Source organism: Danio rerio, chromosome 1, assembly GCF_052040795.2.
Source record: "Danio rerio strain M-AB ecotype USA chromosome 1, GRCz13ab, whole genome shotgun sequence".
Classification (NCBI taxonomy): domain Eukaryota; kingdom Metazoa; phylum Chordata; class Actinopteri; order Cypriniformes; family Danionidae; genus Danio; species Danio rerio.
The window spans coordinates 50,968,281-50,993,342 of NC_141021.1; the positions used below are offsets into that span (position 1 = coordinate 50,968,281).

Here is a 25,062-nt window from a genome sequence, read left to right on the forward strand (position 1 = left end):
TATATATATATATATATATATATATATATATATATATATATATATATATATATATATATACATAAAATAATAATTTTTGTTTTTACTTTTCTAAAAAATATATATTTATTTATATTGATTTTTGGCCTTTTTACTTTTATTAGACAGGACAGTAATCAGACAGAAAGTGGGGGAGAAAGGATCGGGAAATGTCCTTGAGCCGGGATTCAAACTCGGAATGCCCTGCAGTGCTACCGCACCAGGCTTACGCTGACTTAAAAATGCCTTTTGATTCAAAATTATATTTGGACTATAAACAAGAATAAAACTGTAAGTACACTGTAAAAAAAAATGCTGGATTCACGGTTGCGCCATGTTGTCCCAAGAATAAATTATCAAATTACCTTTATTGTTTTTACAAATTTAAGTGGATTGAACGTGACAATTGTCCGAAAAATCTTAAGAACTGTATTGATTTTGTTCATTTCAAACAAGTAGTTTGAATTAGCAGCAAATGTGAGTGTATATTTTTGTAAATTGACTGTAAGAATAGCTTTGTTGCAGTGTCGGTGTGTCTAATCAATTGTAATTAAGTACACAGAATGTGGGTAACAAGGATACTTTTATAAAAGGGGAAAAAAAAAACTCAAACTTACCCTTATTATTTTCTTTTGCTTATTATCCTCACCACAAACACACAAACACACACACACACACACACACACACAAACACACACAAACACACACACACACACGCACGCGCACACACACACACACACACTAGCGATTTTACTGTTTGTTCAAACTACTTATTTAAAATCAGCAGAAACAACACAATTCTTGAGATTTTTTGGAACAACTTGATTGTTTTTTGTTCAATCCATTTGAATTTGTAAAAAATAATAAGGTAAATTAATTCCAGAATGTTGTCCCAACACAAATTGATTGTGTAGAACTCTTGTGTAGAGAATTTTTGGTGTATACACAAACACAAAAAAGAAATATGTAAATCCTGTGCCTTTTAACAACTTGTATTTAAACAATTGTTTTATGTTCAATCCACCTAAATGTGTTAAGCACACCTAATGGACTTGTGTTGGGTCAACATGAATTAATGCATTTTTTTTTTTACAATCCATTTTAACAAATCCCCTAAAACACATTTGCGTTTACAAACAAAAGCAAATCAGGCACCGTTTATGCCATGTGTTCCTCTATAAAGCAACTGGAAACTAGGCTACAGAGACTCGTTTAATGCACGAAGAGTGTGTTTTCTTCTTAATCTGCTCACACTGTGCTGAGGTCAGCTTGCAGCAGATATACAGAAACATTCGGTCACACTTCTTTCATTAACACTCGTCTTTATCTCCACCATTCACAGTTGTTGTTTCACTCTATCGTGACATTGATTTTTCTTCTTTTTTTCCTCCTCATATCTTTAGTTCTTCCATTCACCAACATTTATCTGTGGGTTTCTACAAGGAGCAAAGTAGAAAATCAACAAGAGATAAAGACTTACTTTTTACTGTTAAATGTTTTGTCAGGTTGAAAAAGCAAGTAGGTTTTCTCTTGGGTAAATTTAACATTTACAGTTTTGTATTTGGTTTGAAAAAATCAATTTATTTCACGAATTGTACTGTTGTAACACTACATGGGCAAGCTAATGAACTTAATGTGGTGCGTGTTTGTCAGTAATACATGAATGAATGTAAGTCTACAATAAAAAGGAAATAACTATAGTAGTTATTAAGCAAAATATACACTTCAGAATCAGAATTATTTTGTTAAAATGGTAACACATTAATTGTACAATTATATTAATTATCATATTTTATATTTTTTGTTTACTGAAACAAATCTGAGAATGAATTGAATATAAAATGTTTATTAATTTAGTTTTGAAAATGCACGTTTACGAAATATATATTTTAAATATTTTATTACCACAATAACGTGGTTAAAATGGTAACATAATAATTGTAGAATTCTATAAATTATAACATTTGATTTTTTTTGTTTGTTTGTTTCATTTTGTTTGTTAAATATTAGGGATGTAACGTGAGCCGGTTGAAAATCAATACAAATATGTGAAACAAATCGGTAGAAATGTTGAATGAATCACGTTACATCTTTTGAACAGAGGGGGCGCTGTTTACATGCGCAAACTCGCTTTACCTGCACATCAGCGGCAAAAAGGGGAGGGGGGTGTGGTAGGGGGATTGGGGGCCAGACTAAAATGACAGCAATGAGGTGCACCAGACAAACACAAACTGTGTTTGAGAAAGAAAAATGAAAGGGCTCTTGTTTACCTTTAATTTGTCTCAAATATTTTTGTTAAGAAAAATTGTGACTGATTTTTAAATCATATTTTTAAAAAATTCAAGATATTTTAGAATCAGAATAATTTAGTTCAAATAGTGACACATTAATTGTACAATTCAATAAAGGTTTGATCATTTGTGTTTAATAAAAAAAAATCTGTGCATGAATTTCATATTAAATGTCCACATTAAATTTAATTTTAAATGGTAATATATTAACTGTACGATTCTATACATTATTACATTTGATTATTATTTATTTATTCACAATTATGTGAATGACTTGCAAATGAAATATATATATATATATATATATATATATATATATATATATATATATATATATATATATATATATATATATATATATATATATATATATAAGACACACAAATTATAACATTTGATTTTTTTTTTTTTATTAAAAAGATATGCCAATTAGTTGTATGTTAAATGTCCCCATAGGATTTACTTGAAAAATCATATTTTAAAATATACATTTTAAATAGTTTAATAATCTTGAAAATGGTAACACATTAACTATACAACATAATATAACATTAGATTTGAATTTTTGTTTATTTTAAAAACTATGTTAATGAATTTAATATAACGTCCATATGTGTCAGTCTTAAAAAAAAAAAAAACATTTCTGTTATGGTACTGATAAGCTGAATGTATTTTAAACAGTAATCAAGTTCATGTACTGTATTTAATAATGCATTTACATACTAGCGGCACTTTAATGTAAAGTTTTGCATTTAACATTAGTTATCAATAAATATAAGCTAAGAATGAACAACATTTGTAAAAGTATTTACAGCACAAATACTGTATTTACTAATATTAATTATTGATACAGTATTTAATAATATTTCAGTACAGCATTCACTACATTTTATTTATAGATTAACAGATTATTAACAGATTATTAATGTATGGGTTGCATTAAAAAGGTTATATAAGGTATCAAAACATATATAAATACTGAATCGATAATATGATAAAAGTGCATATGTACAAATATATGTTTGAATATAAAATAATCATATATGTTAGCTTTTTAGCTGTAAATACATAGTGTTTACATTGAAATAATTCTGATATGTCCATTTTTTACTTTAGAGCAGAAGTCAAAATTTACAAGATTAGTTTTGTCCGTGTGAATGTTATGCAAATTATTAAATAATGATATTACAGACAGATTGGCATCACATTAAGCTTATTTGTTCGTAATTCTTTAATCCAATTAGATGGATGGATTTAAGCGAGCAGTTTTATCATCATCATCATCATCATCATCACCATTACTATTTACCATTGTATAATGCAGTTTCATTTGAGGCTTCTAATTGTTAAGGAGGTTTAATAGCTATAGACCATTTCAGTGTGGCCCATGAACATTTCCTGCTTAATGGTAAACTATTTCCTAACTGTAAAAAGAGGCAATTCAATTATAAATTGATCCTAAAACAGCTTTTCCCAAAGATGGGTTGCGGCTGGAATGGCATCTGCTGCATAAAAACTTGCTGGATAAGTTGGCGGTTCATTCCGTTGTGGCAACCCCGGATTAATAAAGGGACTAAGCCAACAAGAAAATGAATGAATAAATGAACAGATATCATGGCATTATTTATCAACATGTGGACCTTTTTGGATTCTCAGAAGTTATAGAATTTAAAACAGGAAATACGTTAGGACCATTGTTATTGTTTACATCCCTCAAAACGGTCTATAAATAAAAGTGTTCCTAAACCTTATTTATTTTATTTTATTTTTATTTAATTAATTTAATTTAATTAGTTGTCAGTCTTAATCTTAACTTTAGGCTTTTTTAAGTGCACTTCTCATTGGTCCAAAATTCAGCTACATCACCGTATACCAAACAATAATATGTTACGATTAGCTGCTTGTTTTTCACAGTAAAAGTCCTGGATAGTTTAAAAAGCCAAACACTTGCTCTAACCTGCTATCTAGGTTACCGAGAGTCTCCTGCTACTGTAGAAAAGTACCTGCTTATTCCCCCCTATTTTTCACTTATTTATTTAGTTCCATTCTGTCCTAATGAACCCTTTCTCCCTCATCCAGTGGAGTCATTCGATATTCATCAAGTTTTATTTGCTCTACCGACACTCTCTCTGTGATATAAACCATAACTTGTAACAATAACGACACTATAAACAAGCGAAGTGAAGCTGGGCGAAAAAAGAAATGTGCCATACGATTTATGTGTGATAGAAAACCAGTAATGTTTCCAAGAACAAATAATTGTAATACTTATCTCCTGTCGCACAAAAATCTACAGCTGCATGACTCATGGTTATTGTTACATCCTGATTTCAATATTTCTATGGAGAAAAACAAAACAAAACAAAAACAACTACTGTCATTTTGGAATCGTTTCAAATAAATGTATTTTTGTACATCAGAATCGGATTCCTGTCTTAATTTTATTTATTTTTTAGTTGTCAGTTCACACCACAGTGGTTGGTGTGATTTCTAATGGTGTTTTGCTGTCTTTAGGGAAAATGCTGAAGGATGTTTGCTGAGATACAAGAGAAAAAAAGCGTTGGTCAAAACATATCATGTGATCACAAACCTCTCAAGTCTGCCATAAATAGAAACCCATTCATTGTACTCATTCATTCATTTTCCTTTGGCTTAGTTGCCACAGTGGAATGAACCGCCAACTATTCCAGCTTACGTTTTAAATAGCGGATGCCCTATCCAGCTGGATCTAAACTATGCAGGACACCGGCCCTCCAGGACCAAGTTTGGGCACCCCTGCTTTAAGGTAAGTTATTTCACCATCTTTGAAACTCCTCTCAGGCAGTATGCTCTGACATTCTGTCTGAATAGGGAAGCATCAAATCCTCCAAAATTGCCTGCCAAGCTTATAATTAAATTTCAGATTAGGAATCACCAATAACATTAAACAATAACTGTCTTTTTAGTTTCACTTCTAAATATTCTAATCACACAAAATCTGATGAAACTCACAGCTAGTACAAGCCCCTCCCCTGGAAAATCATCAGTCTATAGCGATCACTGATTGGCTCCTGTACAAGAAGGTGGGGCTTCATTCGACATGTTGACCGTAACACTTTTCCCCATTCAAAAGTATATGAGTGACGACATGTCTTGTGTATTCTGTAGTCTTTGGTACCACTTGTAACACGATCTAGTATTAGAATTAGAACTAGAAAGCATTAAGTTACTTTTTAAAAAGCTATGATAAACTATGTTTTAGCACAAAAGAAGCAAGCACATTTACTAAATTTGTTTTAGTTAACGAGTTGCAAACAATTAATAAGGGTTGAACTTAAACTGGCAAATAAAGTTGAACATTGCTTAGTTTAATTCGTTTAAATTCAGCCAATATAAATTGTTTGCAACCAGTTTCCTTAAAGGGTCACGAAACACCAAAACACATTTGAGCTGTTGAAAGTCGTATATGTGTCCCACACTGCCAAAAACACTATTAGGACACCTATATTTCACTAAAAAGTGTAAATTGGTTGTTTTTGCGTTATTACAAGCAAATTCGTACTTCTGCTTTGAAACGAATTTTTGAAGCTGCGTCACGGCCATGACATAATAGCGTTGTATTACAGCGTGCAGACTGGACGTTTGTGCCAGAGTGTGTCTTATTACGTCTTATAGTGTGATACATTAATGCATGAGTAAGGCTTGGTTTAAACCAATCACCGCGCTCTATTGTGCAACTTCATTAATATTCATTACTGTCACCGTGTTTACACGACAGAGACGCCACGTTGTGTTGGCAAAACAAGCGTGAAGTGTTGCTTTTATAGTTTGCTACAGTTAAGTTTTGTTTTCATTTTCTCTCCGTGAGAGCTCATCTGGAGTCACGTGTGGATTAACAGTGTATGCGACGCTCGACAACAATAACTTACTTGTTTAAGGAGGAATATTGTTTACCTGAGAGCTGTTCTCATCTGCAAACGCTGAGATCCGGATTCGCTTGTAGCCTTCTCTCCATAAAGACGCGGCTCTAGTTGCTGGGGATTGTCCTGTCTCTACAGATTTGGTAAGTGAGCAAGCAGTGCTCTTTGTTTATTCAGTTTGTTCGTATCGAACTAAGTTAACTATTGCACCGAGTGCAAACATGTTAGCACCACAACCAAACTTTAACCACGTGTAGGGTTTTTACCGCATTTTGTGACCGGAATAACACAAGCGGCTTTCTGACGCTACCTGCCGAGTGCATGTAAGTTTCTGGGAAATGCGGAGGTTTTTTTTCTCTTATTCGCCGTGCGGTATCAAACATTTCATGAAAAATACACGCTTAGAGCAGATCCTCGAATCAAATATCTCGTTTGTCGCGAGGGGCATGAATGAATTCCCTGAATGAAAGAGCCAAACTGCAGTTAAAGTCCAACATTTAATAATTTGGCAAATAATTCGACTACAGATGTCCATGTAGGTTAAACACCATCGATTTCTCCTGTTTGTGTGTATTTTGACTGCCCAAATAGACACTCCCACACCATCCCACTTTTCTTCCTCCGACACTCCCCCCTAAACAGAGCTGGACACGCCCACTTTTCTGACTTTTTCCAAAGTAGAGGTGTGAAAACACCCTGCTGAAAAGAGGGTTTCATGACCCTTTAAAAAAAAAATTGTAAATCCAATTAATCTGTTTTTTTTTTTTTTAAGTGTTGCAGCATGAAAATAACTACTAGTACGTTCATAAATCAAACTTTAAAATTGTTTGCCATAAAGTGTTTTCTAAAGATGCCTTCTGTTCCATGAAGAACTCGATTTCTTTAGTGTGTCAGCGAATCAGAGATCAGACCGAGTGTTCCGTTTGCTTTGATTGGCTGATGTGAACGAGACAAGGGATTCTAATGTGGACTGACAAGTGGACGTCTTCACTTTTATCTTGTGTAAATGATAGTTGCTGTTTATGTGCGCATGAGGGAATCTATATTTAGCCCAAGGCTGAGTTTCCGGCTCTGCAGGACCATAAATACATAAATTCTCCCAGTGGCAGAGGATTTGTGAGTTCGGTAATCAATCTTTGATATATGAGAAATACTCCCAGTGGTGGTGCTTTAATTATCACAGGCGAGAGGATTTGAGTTCTTAGCCTTGAACATATGAAACAAACACTTTCATCAAAGATGCACTTTCTTTTCTTCAGGCGGTTGTGTTTCTGCAAATACTTCATGTGATTTATGCTGATTTCACCAAGGTCACGTTAATAACATCATCATTTTAATGGCATTTTGCATATGTACTGTACCTTTTAATGATTTACACACATTTTCTCAAATGTTTCATTCACTTTTCACTTATTAATTGGCGTGTTTGTCAACTATTATAATCTAAACAAAGTGCAAAAGAACCATAAATCAATTATAGTAACAGTCTGTATTCTTGTTGCACATGTATAATAAAAGTAATTTATTATTTATTAAAGTAATTATATAGTAAGCACAAGTAGGATGAGTATGTATAAGGGAACGGTTAAATAAAATATAACCTAATATTCTATCTATCTATCTATCTATCTATCTATCTATCTATCTATCTATCTATCTATCTATCTATCTATCTATCTATCTATCTATCTATCTATCTATCTATCTATCTATCTATCTATCTATCTATCTATCTATCTATCTATCTATCTATCTATCTATCTATCTAAGGCTGCATGATATTGGAAGATTTTGACATTGTGATCTTTTTTATTGCAATATAAGTACTGTTTTACCACACGACATAATAAGTTCTATTTGGAAAGTCATTACTTTATATTGATGATTTGTATGGGAGTAAAATATAAATATAATTTATGTAATTTATTATATACACAAGTAATAAACAAACTACAGTCAAAAATTAACACAATGGAGCAAATGTAAATGCAATGTAAACAAAACAAAGCTTTAATGCTTTTCTAGGGAGTGTCTAAAGGTGTTCAGGTACAGAAATTGAATAATGTAATGTAAAAGAGCATTGCATAATCTTCATTATATTAATAATTCAATAAAATGTTTATTTATTTATTTTTTTTTAAAATAGGCCTTTAAAAACAGGCCTTAAAAACACAAGAAAATGTTAAAACAATTCTTCAGTGTCTCCACAAATCTCATGTGTTTTAACCTGTAGATCCTGGTTTGATCTATATTCATAACTCAACATTGTAGATCTTGCATATATAATTCAGTTATGGTAACTAGATGTTTTGTGATAACTAGAAAAAAGTTATGTTCTTTGTTGATTTAAAAAAAAAAAAAAAAAAAAATATATATATATATATATATATATATATATATATATATATATATATATATATATATTTGAATTGTCATTTTGTAATCCAGATGTTCATTAAATATATTTTTTTTATTTCAATCAGCATTTTCTTTTCTTATCAGTAACACAAATTGGTCATACACTGTAAAAAATTATATGATTAGTCATGACAGTACATGTTATAGTTTATTTAATTTATTAAACTAAGTTAATTATGTTCTAACTTAGTTTAGTTTAAGTTACACAAGCTGTTTTAAGTCAGTTTAACAAAATATAAGTTCAGTAGATTGAAAAGGTTAATTTGTCTCAACTTTAACATTTGGGGAAAACCAGGAGTTTTTTTTATACTGTAGATATTTCCTTTTTTATTAATATTATTAATTTAGAAATTAATTGAGAAATTAGAAATTTTAGACTATTATTTTAGACCAATTTAAGTAAAGGCACAAACTGTAAAAAAAAGAATAATAATAATAATAACCAAATAAACTGCTACGAGTATAAAACAAGCGTAACATGTTTAAGATTAATTTTACATCTTAAGTAATAGTAACAGAAAGTTGGATTTATATTTACACATTCAACCTTTCTCCTTATAATTATTTTTAGAAAAGTTTTCTTTGCAAATTCTAAATAGCCAGGAAAACCATATTAAACCATAAAAAAACAGCTTAAACCAGCCTAAAAATGGCCAAAACCCCTCTAGAACCAGACTGGTGGGCCTTCTAAAACCAGCCAACCAGCCTGGTTTAAATGCAGTTTTTTTTTTTCAGCAGGGCAATGTCAGCTAAATAGTGCTACTGTTGTTTCAAAGTTAAACAACAACAACAACAAAATACATGCAATTTCAGACCGAATATTCAAAGTAGTGTAGTAAACAACGTCGAGAGCATGTTACAGGTTAACAACACAGAACGACTGTGCGAATATAAAACCTTCTTTACCTCAGTTAATTAACTGTCGGCGGTTAATTCCGCTGTGGCAACCCATGATAGGCTTCTAAGCCGAAGGAAAATTGATGAATGCATAATAAATGGTCGCAGAAAGTCACCGAAGCAACAGCCCACAACACCATCGACGTCACCTGATAATGTAGGCCTACCACGTCAACAGAAAGCACACTGTATTCGGGTACACGATGGATTTTCTATCCGCGGTTTCTCTCCTTTCGGCTCCAGCACTGAAATGATTGGGACCTGGCTTTTTTCTTCAGCTCGTGATAAAAGAGTCGTGTCAGGGAAACTGGCAGCATTGTCATTGCACATTGTCATCTGAGAGCTCGACCCACGAGATCCTCTCACCAGGGTAAGAAAGTAATGTGTCAGTTAATGGGGCTTCCCTCTGCTAAAGTTTCCGCAGGTTTTTTGATATATTTTTTTCGGGCGGCGGGGGCACAGAAGGCTGATGGGACTCGGACACGGAACAGACTTGGTAGAAGGCAAGTTGGCATAAATACAGTGTTTTTTTCCCCTCAATCCGCGGAGGATGGAGGCCTCATTACACCACAGGTTAGATTAATCTCTCAACCTGTCTTTTTTACTTTCTCCTTCCCACATATACTCGTTCTCTATCTCTCATGCACTCGCGGTGTATGGCAAGCCGGTTTAACATTCAACCTAGTAAGCATGGAATCGAGTCCTGACTGATACATATTGTTACACTGTTGTAGTTATTTTCAGGGTACAAATTATACATTGACGACCAGCATTTTGGTTATATTAGTTTGTGTAATGCTTCAGTGAATCAAATGTATGTATTTGTTTAAATTTCATCTAATTTATTAATAAAACACTTTTAGGTTTTAAGTGTTTTTAGGGATATTTAATATTCTGGCCAGGGCTGTGCGATTAATTGCATCAAAATCTCGTTTTGAACATGTGCGATTTCTAAATCGCCTTACAGCACAATTTTCCCGCAGTATGCTGTTTGAACCAATTATAACGCAGCACCCCTAAAGAGAGCGCAAGAACGTGAGACTGAGCTTAATGATAAATAGCCTGCGTAAACAGGAATAAGTTCAGCACAGGAGGACTTATGGCCTGGGCCAAATGGAATCTGCAAACATTTTTTGCTATTTCTGCAGAGAATTTTAGTACAAATCTGTGGATTAATGCGGAATGATTTTGGTAGTATCTCAACTAAAACCTTAATATATGAAATAAAAAGTAATAGCTTTTAAACTTGTATTTGATGTTTACAATGCAAATCCAATTAGATCCACTTTATTTGGTAAACAAAGCAAGTCTCTTATATAATATCTTTACTTAAAGACAGAAAATATGACTTTACAAACTATATTGTAAATAAATCTTATGAACATGTTCATATTAGTCAATAATATTACTGAAGATAATTTAAAAACTGAATAAATATGAATCTACACACATTTACACAAGTAAATAAACAGAATCAATGATGGGCGCGCAGATTTTGTGTGGGCCTACTTATGGCCCGTTTCCACTGAGTGGTTCGGTGCGCTTTTATGGCTTTTTTTCACTGTCAAAGGGTTCCTAAAAGCGAACCGTACCATACTTTTTGGTCACTAGAGGTGTGAACCTATACTGGTCTCATGGTTCGGTTACGATTATCATGCCATCGATTCGGTTCAATACGATATCTCGGTGCATTGACGATGCTTTCCATATATAGTGTTATATTTTAGGGGGGAGGCTATAACATTCTGTCTGTATAAACACACAGACACACAGCAACACACTGTCTCTCATTCACAAACATTCACAAACATAGACAGCATCAAACAAACAAACACACAAACACACACAGGCACACACACAAACAAACACACTTAAGCCCTTGCAACAGGGAGAGCTCGCGCTGAGCGGAGCAGAAAAACGAAAAAAAAAACGAAAAAAATAAGCACTTTTCCGACGGTCCCTTACAGAGAGCTCCTCTTAGCGCGAGCTCTGCCGGCTAAAGTAAACGCAGACTGCGAGGGCTTAAACGGAGCAGTGCTCGTAATGTCGAGCGCAAAAAAGAAAGACTGCTGTGAAACATAACCAGCTTTGTATTTCTGTAGGAAACACACTTTAGATCTTTTTAGGGTTAGCGTTTTTTGAGTTATTGCCGTCTATAACTGAAAGTGTGTCAGGAAAATTGAAAACAAAACCAACTGAACCGCGCTCATTTCTGGTGCCCCCTGGATATACAGCACCCTTAGCATTTGCCTATGGTGCCTATGCCACGGACCGGCCCTGAGTTGGCTGAGTGTTGTAATGACGTCACTACATAATAACCAGTTATGGTTATTACTGAATCGATACCGAATTGTCCGCGTCTGCATCGCGGTGCACCGAAGAAACAATTAATTTTGACACCCCTATTGGTTACACTTTGGAAAGGGTACCAAGAGTACCATAAGGCGGAGCAAGATGCGCAACTGAACCCTATTTGTTTACAGGGATACATCATTTGCTTGCGCAACAAGCCAGAATGAAAACAAAGGAACCGCCATGTTTTAAATACACAGTCGAGACATTACACCATAATAATATATACATATAATAACAAGCATGGTCGACCCGAGCTCATACAAAGCTTGACTTCATCTTGATAAACATCCACAAAGACACGAAGAAGTGCCGATTCTACCCTGTGCCCCATAGTTTTTACTAGCCAGTCTAAAGCACAAGCAGTTTCGCTTTTTTTGCTTGCGCTTGCGTGCGTGTCTATATTTGAAATAACAAACTTCTTGAGCTGATGATAATAATGTGTGCTTGATTATTGACAAAGTGCTATTAAAACCTGATCATTTCAGAAACTGACAAATGCGATATATATGACAAATAAAGCACGAAAAAACAAAGGAGAAGCCTGAAAAAAAGGAGCTTTTTTTTTTTCAGTAAACATGAACAAACTTTCATGTTTAACTATTATCATTACCTTTTGGACTATTATGAACTCGGATTGATAAAACTACTTTCTAACAAGAGGTTACATGTGCTTCTGAAGATTAAAGACACAAATGAGAGGTTTGCACTGACTGTGGGCTATATTTCATGTTGTTTTTGAACCCAAATAAGGACTTAATGTATGTAGTGTGTAGTTTTTCTGTAGTTTAGTTAGTTTAATTTACTAGCTTTAAAAAAAAATAATTGCTGGATATATATACGTAATTAACAGTCGCATTAAAATGGTTAAAAAAAATAAAAACTGCTTTTATTCTAGCCAAAATAAAACAAATAAGACTTTATCCAGAAGAAGAAAAAAAATAGAAAATACTGTGAAAAATTCCTTTTTCTTATAAACATCATTTTTGGACATATTTGAAAAAAGAAGGAGAGCGAATAATTTTTACTTTTTCTGTACATAAAAAAGTATCTAATGGATGTATACTAGTATGGTTTGTTTATATGTTAAAACAGCTTGCCGTAGACTCATTCGCTATCTAGCTTTCACATCCAATCTGCTCCTCCATCTTTCTCCGCTGGGTCTCTCTGTCTCTCTCTCTATTATTCTGTCACCTTGGACCTTGAGAGCGTCTGGGCTGTGCTTTACATCTGACCGCAGAGCTTCGGTCCAGAGGGGCTACAGAGAATGAAGGAGGTCATGAAAAGACAATGACCTGCAGGACGGGGTGCATAATTGCTTTTAAAAAACAATCAACATCTCATTAATCTTTGTGGTGCTTTAGTAACACTCTTGATGATGTGATGGGCTTCAAGTGATTGTTTGAAGACCCCGCGGCATCAAAAGTGAGGATTTATTTGTGTTTTGAAAGCACTTATTGTAATAACATTAAATATATTTATGTGAACCTATACTATTAATAGGTAAGGTTGTTTTCCATAAACAATTTGATATTTTACTTGGCAACAATATAATTCTTGAATTAAATTTATAAATCATAAATATTTTTGTATTTATATATTATTTGAAATATAACTTTGTCCTTTAATACTAGCAGTCAGATATATGAACTGTACCTTTAATTGTATGTGCTCAAAGAAAACTCTCTATTTGAATATATCAAACAAAACTAAAGTACATTCACAGAACAACATGATCATTTATAGCAAACAAACAAATGTAAATATTATCCCTCTTGCTTTTTAATTGATGTTGAACGAGTTCTCAAACGCCTATGATTGGTCTAGTGCTCAACAGAAAAGGCTGTGATTGGCTTTAACGGTCAGTGTGGCTCTGGCACTGTTCAGCAAACAGTGACATGGGCACGGATGTTAAATGGCCACGGCGATCACAGCTGATCCATTATAGATGACGACACGGTGGAGAAAACTCGCTCTGCAGCACGCTCTGATCCACAAGTAGCGTTATTGTTGTAACAGCTGAGAGAGGAGATAAAACGTTACCTCACGAACACGCCAGCAGGTCGAAGGGACCACAGAGAGAGAGTTTACAGATTTCATTCTTTCCTAGCTGGGTTCTGATGTACTTCCTTGTCCATGAAAGAACTCGCATGCAGTGAATTGTGCACAGTTATCTGCTTTTTAAGTAGTTGGAGTGTTTTAATACTCATGGTCTCCTCCCTCATCTTAGTAAGCTACCGTCATTACAACACATGTGATAAATGACGTCAGTACCTCAAAATCTGTAAACAAAACAAAATATGATAACCAGAGTTGAGCTTTTAAGGAACCGTCTGTCATTATTCAAATACATTCTGCAACATTACAAATTGTGAAGTTGAATGACTGCATTACCCCTATGCAGTGCTTACTTTGTGAGTTGCGAGGTCCCGGAACAGATCGGGGTAACAAATCCCGCATGTAACCCGAAGATGGAGAAGTGTCTTGCATGAAAGTGGAGGAAGAGGGGGCGGTTGCAGTGAGTTTGACGGTGTTTGGCGGTGGGGTGTCGCGGACAAAAGTGAAGAGGTTTGGGGAGTCATGGAAGAAAGTGAAAGTGAACAGCAGTGGTTGAGGAGGGGGATAAATAAAATGAGGCTCTGTTCGATCAGTAAATACAGATAGCGATTTTATCACACAGCCCTATATTAGGGTGACGCAGTGGCGCAGTAGGTAGTGCTGTTGCCTCACAGCAAGAAGGTCGCTGATGCGAGCATCGGCTGGGTCAGTTGGCATTTCTGGGTGGAGTTTACATGTTCTTCCTGCATTCGCGTGGGTTTCCTCCGGGTGCTCTGGTTTCCCCCACAGTCCAAAGACATGTGGTACAGGTGAATTGGGTGAGCTAAATTGTCCGTAGTGTATGAGTGTTAATGAGTGTGTATGGATGTTTCTCAGAGATGGATTGCAGCTGGAAGGGCATCTGCTGTGTGAAACATGTGCTGGATAAGTTGGCTGTTTATTCCGCTGTGGCGACCCCGGATTAATAAAGGGACTGAGCCGACAAGAAAATGAATGAATATATAATATTATATTTATACATTTTTTATTTTACTGTATATATGTTTTGTCTTGCTGCTTACTACTTTTTACTTTTTTTTCAAAATATATTATTATAATTGTTTAGATATTTTTTCATTATTTTTTATATATTAATTATTTAATAACATTTATTTAAATTATTATTTTTAATTATTTCTATAATTTATTTATATTTATCAAAAGGCATTTATTAAGTATACTATTTGTTTATTAAATGTTTTTATTTTATTAGTATTGTTGCTTTAATTATTATTATATATTTTTTATCAGTTTAATATTATTTAATAATAATAAAAAAAACTTTAGTGATTCTACAAAGCACAGTATGGTTTTCTTTTGCATCTGTCTGATGAATCAAAAAGTATATGTTATGGTATAATAACAGCTCATGTCGTGATATCTTTCATAACACAGATAAAAACTGTGTGAAGTTTTGTGCATATGTATTTAAAGACTTTTTTTAATATGCTCTAAACACTAATGAGAGTAAAACCTTTTTTTTTTCTTTGCTGGTTTCCTGCAGATTATAAATAACTTGTCATTTCTTACCTTATCAAATTTGTTGGGTGTTATTCAGATCTGCCACATGATTAAAGATTATAAATATCATATTTCCAATCTTCTCTGCCACAGGTTATAGAGGAGGGGTGAAGGGATTTCATACATTTATGCATGAATATACACTTGCTTGTCTTGAGAGCAGATGGAAGTGGTAAATATTCAGCATATGCCCAACATGGAAATTAATGTGAACCTTTTTGATCAGTTACCACCATCAGCCAGCGGTGATTTATCAGCCAACAAACTACATATTCATCACTATTTTTATTTTTTTACTTTCAGGTAAACTATTGGGCAGTCAGGAGTTATCATTAAGCCTCGGTTTGTGCATTTTAGATGCATAAATGCTTATGATGTGCAATAATATCTCACCATACATGCACACTAATGGCCAAAAGTTGGGGGTCAGATAGACGTGTAATGTTTTAAACTGAATCAGTTTACAGATTCAACACTGTAAAAAATGCAGGGTTTCACACAATTCATTCATGTCATCCCAACACAAATCGATTAAGTTAACTTAACACTTTTAACAAACTTATGTGAATCGAACATCAAATACAAAAAATCAGTTGTTCAAATGAATTTTCAGCTCATTTTGTTAATTAAGTAGTTTTAAGTAAAAAAATAATAATAAATTTGAGTGAAGGCTGCATTTAGTTGATCAAAAATACAGTAAAAAAAATTTGACATATTATAAGATGTTAAATTATATAAACAGTTTTTTTTTTTTTTTTTTAGTTATGTGGCTTATTTTATTCATACAATTTAAAGACAGAAACATTTATATCATGCCGATTTGCTTGATATATTATGATCAGTTATTATTGTTGCTTAAACATTTGGATTATAATTCCCTTGCATAATATTGTGGAAACTTTAATTATTATAATATTATATATTATATGTTTCCCAGAGATCGGTTGCGGCTGGAAGGGCATCCGCTGCGTAAAAACTTGCTGGATAAGTTGGCGGTTCATTCCACTGTGGCGACCCCGGATTAATAAAGGGACTAAGCCGACAAGAAAATGAATGAATGAATATATATATTATATTTATGATAAAAAACTACTTATTTAACTTCTGTTTTTACAATATAAATAAAATATACAATAAAAATGTTTATTTTAACTTTTAATTAACATCTTGATTTAATAAAAGTAAATCCATTTGAATTGGTGTCACAAAATACAATGCAGTCCAACATTTTTCAACAGTGTTAATAATACTAATAATAATAGTAAAAATAAATTAATAAAATAATAACAATAATATTATTATTATTATTACAATATTATCATAAATTCGTCTTGAGCATCAGTATCATGTTAGAAAATTCAACTTTAAATCACATGGATATTTACTCTTTATTTGATCAATACGAAAACAATTATTTGAAATTGTTATATTATTTCAGCAATTTGCAGTTTTTAATTGTATTTTTGATCAAATATTTGCCTTGGCAAGCAATAATAAATAAATAAATGGTGGTTACACTTTATTTAAAGAGGTTTTTGTTACAGTTTCACAATGTTTTAGCTATTGAGTAATATTTATTTATTAAATATACTTATTAAATGTTGATAGGGTAAGAATACAGTTTAGGGTTAGCTGCATTTGATTACACATCATTAATCCCAATTATAGTAAGTGCATGGAACATGTGTAACAAGCACACCTTAAAAGAAAATGCTAGCAGGATTTCATACTGATGCCAGAATGACCGCTAGTGAACATCCACTCGAAATATATGTCTGATGTCACTTATCCAGATTGAATGTTAATTAACAGAGAGAGACAGATGAGCAGAAAGGTCCCAGTTAATGTGCTACATGTCCATTACTCTCATAAACTCATATTCAACATCATAATTGGGCCTTTTGGAAGTCATTGCTGGCGTGACACAAGACAGATGCCCTCTGAAAGTAATATTCAAAAAATGGAGGCACATATAGAGCCCAGATAAGAAATGTTCTTCTGATATACAGATTATAACATTATCCAACAGATTTTAATTTAGATACGCCAAATATTTATATATATATATATATATTCATACAGATAAGAGCAATCGTGTGTGATGAATTAGCAGTCAGTGGTGTACACTATTCTGTAGTTTTATATTAGTTTCATAAGGTTACATGAATCTAATATTCAGTTGATGTTGTTAATAACTCCGTTTTGACTTCAGGATATATTCAGATTACAATAATGATGACTTGACTTTATTGTGTAACATCTTCCAATCCTCCAAAGGTGGAACAACGTATTTATTTAAGCACACATGAAATCAAAACAAGCCATGTAGATTTTGTTATCTCACATTGCTAGTTTTTTGTTGAATAATTAATGCGTACATGTCGTCAAGACAAATAAATTGTTTGCCATATGAATTGAAAATAAAGGGACTAAGCTGACAAGATAATGAACGAATGAATGAATGAATTATTGAATGAATGAATGAATAAATTGAAAATTTCCTTTCCTGTTAGTTTTCAGGTAAATTCTCAGATTGTGTCTGTCTGAGGAATCAGGGGCGTGGCTCATATGCTTGACCATGCCTCCTTCAATTGTCAGTTTTGACAACAAACAGAAATGGTGAGGAGGAGGAGGAGTCTGTTAGGTTGTAATAACTCTTCTGAAAGCCTTTTGCCCATCTTTCTGAATGAAATGCCTGCTTTACTACATCCAATCAGCTTGGAGCAGAAAAAAACAAGCCACACCCACTGTTTTCTCATTTAATATTTTGTTTCTCTAGGAACTGCTTCACAATACAAAAAAATGAAAATAAAATGAATAAATGAAAATGGTCACAGCTTTTTTTATGCGCACTTTGAGACCAACACAATCTCACAGCAATTCGTAACTTTTTTTGGATTTAGTCGTATTAATTTGTTTCATATTGATTAAATGTAATTCGGAAATTACATTCTAGTATGATTTGTTCATCCCCTAATGAGGGGTATAGTTAGGGGTGGGGTTTGGAGGCACGTCTCCTTTTAAAAATGGCATGTTTTTTTTAACAAATGTCATATAAATTTGTACGAATTTATAATTTTTTTGAGGACATGTTAAACAGTTACGTTTTTCATGCGAGATCAGGCTCTAAATATTGAGCACAAAATCCACAAGACAGCTTAAAGGGGACTGTTTTTGTATTTAGTTAGCTTTCTGCTGTGTCACCATCTCACTATAATAATAAAAAAAAAAAGCAGCCAGTTTGTTATGACGTTTCATACGTCTTGAAAAATATCCAGCCTAAACTCATGAGGAAACGTAAGCATTTCAAGGTTTTTCAGTTCAGTTAGTGCCAAATTGTACAAATTGAGTTCATAAAATGAGTTCATTTTTATGAGGCGTGGAAATTGTGCAAATGAGATCGCACAAGTTCATACAAATTAGCCACTAAATCAAAAATTGCAGTGAGATTGTGTTGAAATATCCATAAATTAGCAGTTTTCTGTATTTTGTGATTCATGTTTTATTTTTATTTATGGTTTTGAATTGCACTATGGGACCTTGATCTTTCTTCCAACAACTTCCAACCTTGAAAAGTGCGAAAAAGTGACTTTCGTGGACATTTTAAAGTTAATTTAAAGTGTTATATTGTTTGCGTCTGTTTTTTGGATTATGGTACAGAAAACTTGTAATGAACTGGCTGTACTTTTCCTGTTATTTTACAGATTTATTTCTCTACATATTACACTATATTATTTTAAACTACTACAATGTCAATAAAAGTTCAACTGTAGTGTTGAATTTATAGTGTTTTCTGTAGTGTTTGAATTCCACCGCCGCTGAGACTGCCGCTCTGCACAAGACGTTTGGACAGCGGAGAAATTGAAATGGCCATGCCCAACTGAGTCTGGTTTCTCTAAAGGTTTTCTTCTTCACTTTCGCTAGTTGGTGACTTTTTTTTTTTTTTTTCTCGCCAATGTCGCCACTGGCTTGCATGGTTTGGTATTTGTAGAGCTGTGCATCGATGGATTTGCTCTTCAGTGTTTGGATTCACAGTAGTGATTATTGAACCACACTGACCTGAGCTAAACTGAACTGAACTTAAACTCTGAAAATTGAACTACACTGTTTCAATTTACCATGATCTCTTATGTGAAGCTGCTTTGATACAATCTACATTGTAAAAGCGCTATACAAATAAAGGTGAATTGAATTGAACATCAAAAGTCCAAGCAGAGATCAAAATCCCATAATGCAATTCGCAACCGTGAATAAACGGAAAACCTTCTGAATCACAAAATATGGAAACTGTACGGAAATTAACAGATAGTTTTTTTACAGTGTAGTTTTTTGAGTGTCCCCTTCTCCAAACATGGGTGTTATGTGAAGAACTACTCGAAAATAACCTTTTATTCATTCAATAATATGTCCTCGTAAATGCATCATACTGTCCTCTAGTGTTAATTTCACCTAGAAACTGCGGTCAGCTGTATGCACATATATATTTGTGGTTTGATTAAATGTAGACTAAAGCACGTATTTCCAACAAGCATGTGTTGAAAATCAATATTAAATGACACTAATAGGATCATAGCCACAAAAACATACAAAAAAAAAAACTTGATCAGGACTTTCCTACATTATTTTTCAGATAACATAAGTCTTTGTCAATCCTTGCTAAAATAAATATGGCATTGACCCAGAAATGTCACTAATACCCCATAATGTTAAGCACATTTAGTCAGACACCAGTAATGGCACACGCTAAAGACAGAAAATGCAGCGAGTTGGCAGGGTGCTTCTGAATTCAGCGAGAGTTCTAAAAGTCTTTGATGAAGTCGGATCCCCAAATGGTTTCCGACAACATCTGTCCCTTCACTTTCCATTCCGGAGAGTCTAACAAACATATGGAATCTGTCTGAACTTATTGTATTCTCTGTAAATACACTCCCAAAGCTTCCTTCTATCTTTATGGACTGCTAATCCTCCGGGCATTAAAGGTTCTTGTCCTGAAGCCGATATTAATACGAAAATGACAATATCTCGTACTGTAGACACATTTTTAAAAATCGTTTTTGAAGACAGTGGTGTGGGTAGGAGTGGATTACCATGAGGATTCTGTGCATGTTTATGTAAAGTTAAAACTTTTTTTATTTTTTTCTATATACTATTAGTACAGTCCTCTGAAGCCGTATGATGGATTTGTGCAACAATGAACCCAGGCTCACCAAAACTGTTGGCTTTATTCCAATGTGTCAGTGTTGGGTTTTCATTAAGCACCCCCAATAAAATAAAAGTGTATATTCTTTGGAGGAGTTGATGAACTGGGGGCACCTCTTAAAGGATCTAGTGGACTCTAGGATCTAGACACTGCACCGAACAAATGTACACTTTTTCAGCCTTCCTAAAGCACATAAACACAGTTATTCTGTCAATCAAATCCATGTTAACCCTTTAGCAACAAAGTTAAAATCACCAGGCAGACAGAAGCCCTACCCATGACGTAATTCCGCATCTATTGTGAAGTGAATGTGAGGCACAAATGAAGCGAGTAAACTCAAAATGTTCACCAGTCTATTTAAGCGTACGTATACCATATATCTCATTTTGAACGAATCTTCAATATGACTTGGGAACTACGAGTCCTCTCAGGGAGTGATTCGTTCATCCGCGCGTGCGCACATTTGTGCAAGTAGTATCGTTATTTTAAGTCTTCATCTCATTGGCAGAAGCCAATCATATGCGTTTAGAGCCGGAAAAAGTTTTGATCCGTTCATCTCTTGAGTCCTCTATCGGGTCTGAGTCACTCGTTCATCACGAGCCAATCATATGGTTTAGAGCCAAAAAAAGTTTTGATCCGTTCATCTCTCGAGTCCTCTATCGGGTCTGAGTCACTCGTTCATCACAGGCTAATCATAGGCGTTTAAAGATGGAAAAATAATTTATCTGTTCATCTCTAGAGTCCTCTATCGGGTCTGAGTGACTCGTTCCTCATGGGCCAATCATGCGCGTTTAGAGCCGGAAAAAGAATTGATCCGTTCATCTCTCGAGCCCTCTATCGGGTCTGAGTCACTCGTTCATCACGGGCCAATCATACGCATTTAAAGCCGGAAGAATTGAACCGTTCATCTCTCGAATCCTCGGGTTTGAGTCATTCTGTCACGTGATGAACGAACAATCATGGCTCCTTTCGGCTTACACTGTGCATTAATTAAGATCATATGTGACTGTCAGTGTAACGTGAATGAACCCCTGACATTTAAAGACATGAAGAGGTGAGCTAAGCAAAGAGACAAAAATGCCTTCATAGACAAAACATTGACAGGTAAACATTGAATGATTATTTTCTCCATCTTATATTCTATTTATGACTTATTTGTCATGCAATCAACCTTTTGGGCTAGTTGTAGACGTGTTAGGAAGCAATTCGTAACAGTTTAATAATATTTTGCAGATTGAACCAAATGAACGAAATACCTCGAAAAAAGATTTGTTCATCTTGATGAACGAGACTCAAAGATCCGAGTCAGTAAAATGATCCAAACTTTCCATAACTAATCTGCATAAAAGCTTTACCAAATAGCTCAACCTGAAAATTTGAAATGGTGAGACTGTTTAACCAAAATACTTTTTTAAATTTTTTATTTTTTTTTTATTGGGGATGCTTGATGAAAATCCAACACAGACACATTGGAATACGGTCACATATGGCAATATTATGGTAATACCATATCAGCATAAAAGGTAAAACCATGATAGTAGTATCATGATGAGCATAAAAGCTTTACCTAACAGTAAATCCCCCCAATTGTATTCTAGAAATCGTTTTGATTTTCAATCAAATCATCTAAATCAATGAATTCAGTTACTCAGTGATGTATCTGTTTCCACCTTTAGAAAACAGAGGCTACATACAAAACAAGGGCGCTACATTTCAAAGTTTGTCCAAAAACGTTCGTACACCAAACATTACGATTGGCTGTTTTTTTAAGTATGTAATTGCATACCAATCAACAACCTACCTTCCTTTTTTTAAGTTTACCATCAAAGTTACTAAATGTACTAAACATTTTCTTTCTAGTAAATGTTACATGATGTATTGTAATAATGTTGTTTTGAACACATACTTTAAACGGTGATTTGCAGGGTGGAACGCGGGCTTTCAACGCTACCAGGCTAACTTAAGATCTGCTCCTTTAGTTCCTTTACAAGCTATTTCTGCACAAAACCTGTTAAACCATTTCCCTAACTGCATCTATTTCAGCCATTTTCACACACATATACTTAAATCATGAAGATAAATCATGAAGGTCATCTCTTTTTTGGAAAACAACAGCACCGTTTTCATCATATCGACAAAATGTCTCTTAAAAAACATCACCCGGTTAGTAAATGACGACAGGTGTTCATTCATGTTTTGTGAACTATTCTTTTAGAGAAGGATTTGTAAGGAATTAACTGAGGTTTATTGAAAAAAGAAGAAGATTCATTTCAGTCTGAATCTTAAAGCAGCTCTTTTAAGGTTGAATTACTTAAAAGGCTTAGTCTGGGTCAAACATCTGTCAGGGAATCTTCAGCTCACCTTGCAGAGGTGTTTACTCCAACAAGTCTCAGTCATTCTGACGGCTCTTTGATCTAAGCGTAGCTGCAAATTTTAATACTTGATGCACCATTAGCTGAGGATGCGAAGGTGAATCTTCCATCTGAAATTAAAAACAGCCTCAGAATACCACTTCAATAATGCATTAATGCCCCGATTTATCCAGCTGTAATGGAATATTTTGCCACGGGCTCCCTGTCTTGGCCCTTTTGAATATCTTCTGCCTTGGAAATGTGCTCAGCTGCATAGGAGTCTCTGCTCATACCTTTACTCATGATTAATAGCGCTGGGCATGATATATGCATGCAGAACTTTGGAAATTGTAGTCGTCTGCATTAGAAGCGATTATTTAAAGTTTACCCTTATAAATCCTGAACGAATGTCATTGGAAATCCATACCTGTGTTTTACCTAAATAAATGTTTATTTAAAAACTAAAAAAAAAATCTCAGGCGTCTTTATAACGCTGCTGAATTCGTTCAGCAGAAAATGAAAGGAAAAACACATTTGGTTTTCTCTGATTGCTCAAGCTCCCCTGTGTTACACAACCAAATGAGCCAAGTCTCTTTAATCTAAGATTTGACATTCAGCAGTGCGAGAAAGTCACTGAACTCGAATCGCATTTGCATCTTTCTCATGATGTATCAGATTAAAGAAACGAGATGATTGCGTGTGTCCCCTTGACAGACTTTTTTATTTTTGTATTGCAGGCTTTACCTCCAGAATTAAAGGTAATCCTAAACCTGCGCATCTATGGATATCCTCGTACATCAAAAGATGTTTTGTCTGACGAGAAATGCATTTGCATTGATTACAAATGAGCGCACAGCAGATGCACAATGTTTTGGGATAATCTGAGTGAATATGGATAAAGGTTCGTGAAGTAACCAGCTGGAATGTTCATGTCTGGTCAAGAAGTGGCAGTTTGGAGCTGATACAAATTTGGGCTTGATCTTTACACCTGCAAAAGCTTTCCATTACAGTTATTGGAGCACGCGTTAAGCCAAATGGCGGTCAGTGATGAATCAGGATTAAATAGATAAAGCCAATTAGACTCATTGTGGTTAGAAGAAGTTGTCATAGTGAATTATATTATATAACTGTTTATGAAAACTACAGAACATTTCTGTAATTTTACACTACAGCATTTTTCTCCCATTCGTACAACTCTTGCCCAAACAATATATCACTTTAAACTATTAAAATGTAAAAAACAAAACAATTTAACATCTAAAGATTGTACAGATTTTTTTTTCAGTGTGAGACGTATGAGTAGGCCCACACGGAATCTGCTCGCGCGGAAATCTGCAGATTTTTAGCCCATCATTGCGTCTATTTATTTACTTGTGTAAATGTTTGTAAGTTTATGTTTATTCAGTTTTTTTCAATTAATTTCAGTAATATTATTAACAAATATGAAAATGTTCATATGATTTATTTATAATACAGTTTGTAAAGCTATATTTTCTGTCTTTTAGTAGATATATTATAGAAGAGACTTGCTTTGTTTACCAAATAAGTGGATCTAATTGGATTTGCATTGCAAACATGAAATAAAAGTTAAAAAGGTATTATTTTAAAATTTTATATATTAAGTTTTTAGCTATGATGCCCCAGAAATAAAAAAATAAAAAAATGTCTGCAGATCCTTTCTGGCTCTGTACTATGTATGAGCTAGCATATGACACATGATAGATGTAATAGTGGTTTCAAAGTGGAGAAATTTCCATCTCTCAGGTTTTCCTCCAGGTGTTTCAGTTTCCTGGACTGACAACGTTTTGATTTGCTAGAACTTCTATGTTAAGCTGCTTTGACACAATCTACATCGTAAAAACTCTATAGAAATAAACATGAATTGAATTCAATATTGCAGCCAAGATTGTAATAGTTTGGGATTTTTCTTTGTTTTTTTTTTTATTTCGTTTTGACTTTTTGTTTTCAAATTCAGTTAGTTTTAATTGGTTTTTAGAGATAGATTTACAGTTTTTTTA

At 33.9% G+C, this 25,062-nt stretch overlaps 2 long non-coding RNA genes across 2 annotated transcripts; one reads left to right on the plus strand and one right to left on the minus strand.

Annotated features, from left to right (window-relative positions):
- Nucleotides 1-1,217: 1,217 nt before the first annotated feature.
- Nucleotides 1,218-9,658, minus strand: LOC147837507 (uncharacterized). Its single transcript, XR_015476994.1, has 2 exons — nt 9,533-9,658; nt 1,218-1,454 (listed from the first exon to the last, which is right to left on the minus strand). It is a non-coding gene; the product is annotated as an uncharacterized LOC147837507 (long non-coding RNA).
- LOC147847009 (uncharacterized) lies at nt 9,609-12,803 on the plus strand. The gene is made up of 3 exons (XR_015476991.1): nt 9,609-9,893; nt 9,986-11,136; nt 11,957-12,803. It is a non-coding gene; the product is annotated as an uncharacterized LOC147847009 (long non-coding RNA).
- Nucleotides 12,804-25,062: the final 12,259 nt, after the last annotated feature.